The sequence below is a fragment of the Condylura cristata genome, unplaced genomic scaffold (genome assembly GCF_000260355.1).
Source record: "Condylura cristata isolate star-nosed mole 26May11 unplaced genomic scaffold, ConCri1.0 scaffold00043, whole genome shotgun sequence".
Lineage (NCBI taxonomy): Eukaryota > Metazoa > Chordata > Mammalia > Eulipotyphla > Talpidae > Condylura > Condylura cristata.
Genome location: NW_004567144.1, coordinates 535281 through 542343, shown reverse-complemented (window position 1 = coordinate 542343; position 7063 = coordinate 535281). Strand labels below are relative to the sequence as shown.

Sequence of the window (7063 nt, the reverse complement as noted above, 5' to 3'; positions counted from 1 at the left end):
CTGGCCCAGTACACCTCCTTGATCACTTATCAATAATGAAATATTATTAATGTGGTTAGAACAACCAGCTGGAATCACACCAGCCTCTTCTACTTTAATGTCCATTGTGAGGAAAATGTTAACTTCTGTGATTATCCTATTTGCTAATTCCTGGGTACTACTAAGTTATTCCCAAAAGACTATTGGTTACATAACTCCCACATACTGAAAACTAAAACAAACCAGTCCTCGTCTTCAATTCCTGATTAATGAACTAGTGGTATGGTTGAGCACATGTGAAAAAGAGATACTCTCCTCGCAGAAGATCAGTTGGCCATCTGATCCTTACACCCCAATATCAACCTGAGCTATATTTCAGTAAAGGTAGGCAGTTGAGAAGCAGTTTAAGATCGGTAGAGTAGATCTAGGAAATAGTCATCATGATGCACATTTATCCATGGTGTGAAGGAAGAAAGTAAAGAACCTAATAGCACTTTACTTTACCAGCAATTTCTGTGACTGTGGTCACCAACTTCTGCCCATTTCTGAGGGTCTTGAAATGTTCAAGAATTGCTTTCTGTAGAAATGAGGGCATTCATTTCAGATTTAGTACTGACTACTTCATAGTCTAGAGAAATCTTGCTCATGTAAATGTGGCAGTCACGTGTTTTGTTCACCTGAAATGGAAATGGTTGGCAATTTTCCCATTACCTAAATTTTGACATTTCTTCTATTAGCTCCACAATAGCCATCCTGGAAGACCAAGTTTCTTAGTCATTTACTGCAGTAGAGTTAACTTTTCCCTTGATTTAAAATGTTGTGTTGACACATTATATATATAAGCCATCTCTTTCAGCTCAGTGTCAGTAATGACCAGGTTGGAAACATTCTCCTTATTTTCTATTCTCTACTTCTTGTTCTGTATTTCAGGTAGAGTTGGCTCCTTCTTTGTTGTAGGTTTGGGAGTTGGACTGACTCCTGGTTTTGGTCCAGAGAATGGTTTGGAGCCACTGTACATTGGATCTCTTTAAGCCTTCAGTCCAGGTGTCTTGTGTTTTTGTATCATCATACATATGTTTCAGGAAATGTGTGGTGCTCTCCCCTGATTAATCTGCACAAATAGTGCCAGACATTAAGAGTCATTTGACCCTGAACATGTTGGAAATGGGGTGTCAGGGGATGTGGACCTTGTGGAGGAAGGTAAGAACTAAATTCAACAGAGGGTTCAGGTTGTAATCTACTCAATTATTTTGCCATGGGCCCCACTTTGCTCCAGGACAGCCTGGTGGTATAGAAACTCTTAATGTAATCTTCAACTCTGTTTACATATTAAGGTAAGCTTTGATACTCTGCATGCTTCTTGTCTACATCTTGTATAAATAAATAACAGCATAATTAATTTCTTTCACATAGAGATCAGGCTTGGAGCCAGAGATACTCAACATAGGGCCTGGATTATTTCACTGAAACTGACAGGTTATTGAACAAATTGCTGTTTCAGTTTTTCTTCTGAAGGGTTAACACTTCTTGGATCTGCTCTGAGATGGGTGCCTAAAAAATCAGAAGACTTACTACCTGTTGGCCGCTGACACTAAAAAATTCTAACCAAGAGAGTTTGTTCAAACTTCCAACTCGTGTGGATCATTTATGCATGTTTTGCTTATCTCTTCTGATGTCTTTACTAAACTTCAAGTACTCTGCCACAGGAACAGCAAGGAATGAGACAATAGCATGCACATGTGGAAATCGTCCTGACACTGGAGCACTGTCTTCATATCCACAATACATATAGAAATTGTGGGGTACTTCTTGGTGATTATTTCCTCTCTAATCTTTCTACCAGATTTTGCATGACTGCCATCAGTCACTTCAGAGAATCATTTTTAGTTTAACGCAGTTCCATTCATTTATTTGTTTATTTTTGCTTGTTTGCTTCAATTACTGTTACAGGTTTTGTCCCAAAAGACATCCATGTAAAGACTATCATAGTATGTTTTACCAATATTTTCTTTGTGTATTTTATTATTTGTGGATTTTATGATTTAAGGTCTTACATTCGTATTTTTTATACAATTTGAGTTGAGTTTTGTATATGGTCTGAAATAGTATTTTATCATAGTCCCTTTTAATGTAGCTGACCAGTCTTCTCAACTCCTTTTATCCTTTCTCCATTGAATACTCTTGTATACTTTCCTGTAGATTGATCATATATATGTGCTTTTATCTCTAGGCTCTCAAATATATTTCACTGATCTGTGTATCTACTTCATTCCAATATCATACATTTTTTACTTTAGCATTTTAGTATAGTATGAAGTTTGGGAAAGTGATACCTTTATTTCTCTTTTATTTTTGGTAAGGATTGCTTTTTTTCCAGAATTATTTTGGTTATTCAGGTACTTTTGTGGTTCTACAAATATCTCAATATGTTTGCTCTAGTTTTTTTTTTTTTTTTTTTGAAGAATACCATTGAATCTTTCATGGGGATTACATTATATATGTATATTACTTCCCTATAGAGGGTGTTTTGAAGTAATTATAACCTATGAGGAGGTAATATTTTCCATTTTGTTGTATCTTCTATTTCATAAAAATATATTATAGTTTTCATTGTACAAATCCTTCATCTTTTTATGTTTTATTTTTGTGTAGAAGAAATGGGGTGTCGGCCCTCCCTGGTGGTGCAGCGGGTTAAAGCACAGCACTAAGAAGTCAAAGCCACTTCCGCATGAGTTCGATCCCCGCCTGCCCCGGAGGTGACCACATGGCGTGGCAGACCTCTCCTGACCCGCCTGCTGCTCCCCTCAGCAGTGTACTTCGTTGATCTGCCTGTTCTGCTCCCCACTCTGTCTCTGGTGAATCCTCTCACCCTCCGCATCTCTGGCCTGTACCCCAGTTCTGTATGAATAAATAAATAAATCTTTAAAAAAAAAAGAAATGGGGTGTAGTCAAGATTTGGGGGTGAAAGGATTCAACAGAGACAAAGTGGGGAGCAGGACAGTCAAATTTACTGAAATACACTGCTAAGGTGAGCAGCAGACAAGACAGGAGATGTCTGCTCTGATATATGTGGCTTAGCTTCCTGACTGGGGATTGAACACAGGTGTTTAGAATGATAATTCTGAGACTTAAACTTTAGGCCACCAAAAAGGCCACCAAATCCTTAACATCTTGCTTGAGTTTATTCTTAGGTATTTAAAAAATTTTGAAGCAATAGTGAATGGAATTGTTTGTGTTGGTTTTATTCTCTTAGCACAACCTAACATAGGTTGTATAGACACTAACTGAATAATCATGAAACACCAGCAAACCTCTACCCTCTCAGTCACCAGAGAAATGTTCTGGGGCATGGTGAGTTTCAAGAAACTCCTGAACCCATCCAACCACTAGAAAAAAAAAAAAGTACAGAAATGCTTCAGGGAGAGTTCTAGCATCAATCTAGATCTTACAAAAACTATCCCTAATATCAAATATATGCTCAGAATGGTGGAAAAAGAACCACCTCATTTCTCAGATATCTGTTTTTAGTTCTCTTTTATTTCTGATTCCATTATCAGACTTTTCTTTGATTTTCTTTGTGACCCTAGATCAAAGTGTTATTTTTTTTTCGAAGAATCATCACTTAACTGATCTTTTGACTATATTAAAATTTTATTTCACTTGGCCTTCCCTGGTGGTATAGCAGGTTAAAGCACAGAACTGCAAGCTAGCGACAGCCACTTCAGTGCAAATTTGATTCCCAACCCAGAGGTGATCCATATGGCACAGCAGACCTCTCCTGTCTTGCCCACTGCTCCCCTCAGCAGTGTACTTCATAGATCTATCTGTTATGCTCCTCACTTAGTCTCTGGTGAATTCTCTTACCATTCCTTCACCTCTAGCCTGTATCCTAGTTCTATATGCATAGATAAATATATCTTAAAATTTTGTTTCACTTACTTATGCTTCAATTTGTATAATTTCCTTCCTTCTGCTGACTATAATTTTGTTTTGTTTTTTCTTTTTTCAAATAATTAGTGTGTAAGGCTAGATTACATATTTGAGTTCTCTTTTAGTTCTTGATGTGGTCCTGTTATGTTATATATTTCCCTGTTAGTACTGCTTTTGCTTCTCATCATAAGTTCTGTGGACTGTTTCTTCATTTTAATTTGTCTTCTGTTATTTTAATTTACATATTTCCTCATTAACACACTAGTCATTCAATAGTAAGTTTTTCAGCCTCTATTTATTCGTGCTTTTTGTTGATTTATTTTTATGCTTGATTTCTACTTTGATCCATTGTGATAAGAGAAGCTACTTGAAAAGATTTCTGTAATTATGGCATTTAAACTTTTGTCTTGTCCCTTTTGGTATATCCTCAATAATGTACATGCTTTTGGAAATAATGAGCACTCTGACTTTTTGGGCAATGTATTAACTTTAAAATGTCAATATACACTATATGGTACAGTTCCTTATTTAAAGTTATTATTTTCTTATTTATTTTCAGTTTTTTGTTCTGTTCATTGATAAAAAATGTGATGTTTATGTTATTGCCAATATTTTCTTTTACACTTAATAGATGACTTACATATTGTATATAATGTCATTTGGTATACATATATAAATATTAAAGAGTGTTATATCTGCATGACATTATATTTTATTCTTATTATTTTTAAGATGGATTTTTTAGAAGATTTATTTATATCTTCATACAGAACTAGGACACAGGCCAGAGATTCAGGGGTGGTGAGAGGGTTCACCAGAGACAAAGTGGGAAGCAGAACAGGCTGACTGATGCAGTACACTGTTGAGGGGAGCAGCAGGCAGATCAGGAGAGGTCTGCTGCTCCATGTGGGTCACCTCTGGGGCTGTGGATCAAACTCGTGCTGAAGTTGCTTTAGTTTCTTAGTGCTGCATTTGCCCACTGTGCCACCAGGGAAGGCCCAGAATTTTATTTTATATTATGTAAGTGTGTCTATTCCAGACATTTTGGGGTCTCATTTATTCTTATGAATGTTTTCCAATAATTTACTGTGAGCATGTTTATATCTGGATCTCAGATGGGTCTCCTAGAGATAATAAAAAATTGAGTTTTGTTTTCTCATGCAAAAAGCAACTCTGAATTTTGGTTGGTGAGTTCAGTCAATTTTTGTTATGGTTAATATTGATATATGAGAGTCTGTTACTGGCATTTTGTATTTCAAAGTCTGGTTCTATTTTCCTTGTGTGTGTGAATGAATTTTATTCTCTTCTGTTTATATATGAGAATTCATTTAAACAATTTCTGTGGGGGCGATCTAGTGCTTACAAATTCCTTCAGCTCCAATTTCTCTTGGAAGGATTTTGCTTCTCTTTCATCTCTGAAGGGAACATTTCAGGTTGTCTTATTTTTGACTGACAATTTTCATCTTGAAATATTTTGAAAGTGATATTCCATCCAATCCTTGCTTCTGTTTGCTTCAGTAAATCCTATGAAAACCTAATGAAAGTACATTATAGGTTATCTGCTTATTTCCCTTGCCACTTTTAATATCCATGATTTGTCTTGAACTTTTGAATATTTCATGACTAAGTGTCTTGATGTGGGTCTCATTTCATTAGCTAATCTTGCATTGATAACCTTTAGATAACCTTGCATATTTAACTCCTCATCCAGGCTTGGAATGTTTTCTTCTACTATTTCTGTGAATAAGTTCCCAGTTCCCTTCTCTCTGCTTCACTTCTATGTTGAAATTCACTGGATAATAAGTGGTATACATATTTAATTTATAATTATACTTATTTCCTGAACTCTGCTACATTAAGACCTTTTTGTGTTTTGTTTTGAAACATTTCTTAAACTCATATTTTTTAAAAAATATATTTATTTATGCATACAGAAGTGGGGTACAGGCCAGAGTTTCAGGGGCTGTGAGTGGTGAAAGAGTGTGAAGCAGAACAAACAGTTCAACAATGTATACTGCTGAGGGGAGCAGTGGGTGAGACAGAAAATGTCTGCCATGCCATTTGGATCACCTCCACGGCAGGTTATCAAACTCACACTGAAGCTCGCAGTGCTGCTTAACCTATTGCACCACCAGGGATGGCCTAAACTCATAATTTTAAATAAAAATCATCTTTGTGCACACCTTAATAGATTCATATATACACCTTACATAAATCCTCATATTAATTGGGTAGGCAAATGCAGCAGAAGCTACATAAATAATTTATTAGATTTGATATACAATCTAGTCTTTCATTATTATTTACAAGTACAAGAAGTCAGAAAATAGAGACATTGAATAACTAACTTTTTTAGAACAAACAGATCATAATCCTCAGTATTCAGATCCATCCTTGGTTACATATAGATTTAAAAACCCCCTTTTTCACACTGAACCTTTTCCACATTGAACTTTAAATCATAAAATTCCAAAAAAGTCAAAGTTGAAAATTTTTTTAAAATCATCTAGTGTAGAGTTTAAAATTGTGTCACCATTTATGAGAATCTCAACCTCAACTCATAAAAATCCACTTTGCTACCTTGACTTAAATGGGTCAGTAGAGTGCTAGGAATCTTTGTCAGCTTTCCTTATTCCCTAAAACATTTCCCATAAAAATCCATCTTCCTATGGCTAATTAAACTCCTCCTGATTCAATCAAAGATATGTAGAAACGTAAGTATAAAAGGTTTTGGAAGCTCACTCAGATAATTTAAAATGGACTTTAAATGCCCAATAAAGCAGCAAAGGAAGAAATAGCTCTCAGAGCACACATTAATTTTTTTTAGATTTATTTACTTATTCATACAGAACTGGGGTACAGGCCAGAGATGCCGAGTGTGAGAGGATTCACCAGAGACAGAGTGGGGAGCAAAACCGGCATATCGACGAAGTACACTGCTGAAGGGAGCAGCGGGCAGGTCAGGAGAGGTCTGCCTCGCCATGTAGATCTCCTCCGGGGCAGGCAGGAATCAAACTCATGCGGAAGTGGCTTAAGCTTCTTAATGCAGTGCTTTAACCCACTGTGCCACAAGGGAGGGCCCAGCACAGGTTAATTTTTTTTTTTTTATTAAAAAGTTTATTTTTACATCATTTTTCACTTTTTTTTTTCATCT

At 36.1% G+C, this 7063-nt stretch overlaps 1 pseudogene; it reads right to left on the bottom strand.

Annotated features, from left to right (window-relative positions):
• Positions 1-463: 463 nt before the first annotated feature.
• LOC105854498 overlaps positions 464-7063 on the bottom strand; it is a 13066-nt pseudogene continuing 6466 nt past the window's right edge.